This window comes from Mus pahari, chromosome 1 (genome assembly GCF_900095145.1).
Source record: "Mus pahari chromosome 1, PAHARI_EIJ_v1.1, whole genome shotgun sequence".
NCBI classification, from domain to species: domain Eukaryota; kingdom Metazoa; phylum Chordata; class Mammalia; order Rodentia; family Muridae; genus Mus; species Mus pahari.
In genome coordinates, this window is record NC_034590.1 from 113,204,527 (window position 1) to 113,205,014 (window position 488).

Genomic DNA, 488 nt, shown 5'->3' on the forward strand with positions numbered 1-488 from the left:
GCTTCTTACCTGTGTGAGGCTTGTGGCATTCCTTGTCTCCCACCTGCCAGGATACCTTTTCCCCCAGGGCTGGAACACGTGCAATGGCTCCCCCTGGTGGACCCTTACTGGGTTGTAGCGAGGCCTGCCTTCCCTGTCTGCCTCTTACCCACCTCACCAGCTCTTGGCCTCTGTGTTGTTCCGGCATCCTTCCAACTACTGGCCCTGGTCAGCAGTTTGCAGGGAGCTCATTTCTTCTATGGGCAGAGCTTGACATGGGCAGCCCAATGTGAGGAAGAAAGTCTCAGTGCGCACAAGTGTGAGAGGAAGGTTGAGCTGGCTTCCTAGCGGCTGTGACTTTGCCACCCTGTCCAGGCATTAGTGGGCAGTGCCTGTAGATAATCTTGGTTGTCATGACTAGGGGAGGAAGTAGGCCTCACATCTAGAGGGGTGAGATCACCAGGGACACAGCCAATCACGTGCACTTAGCCCTTTACTATGGGAAGGTC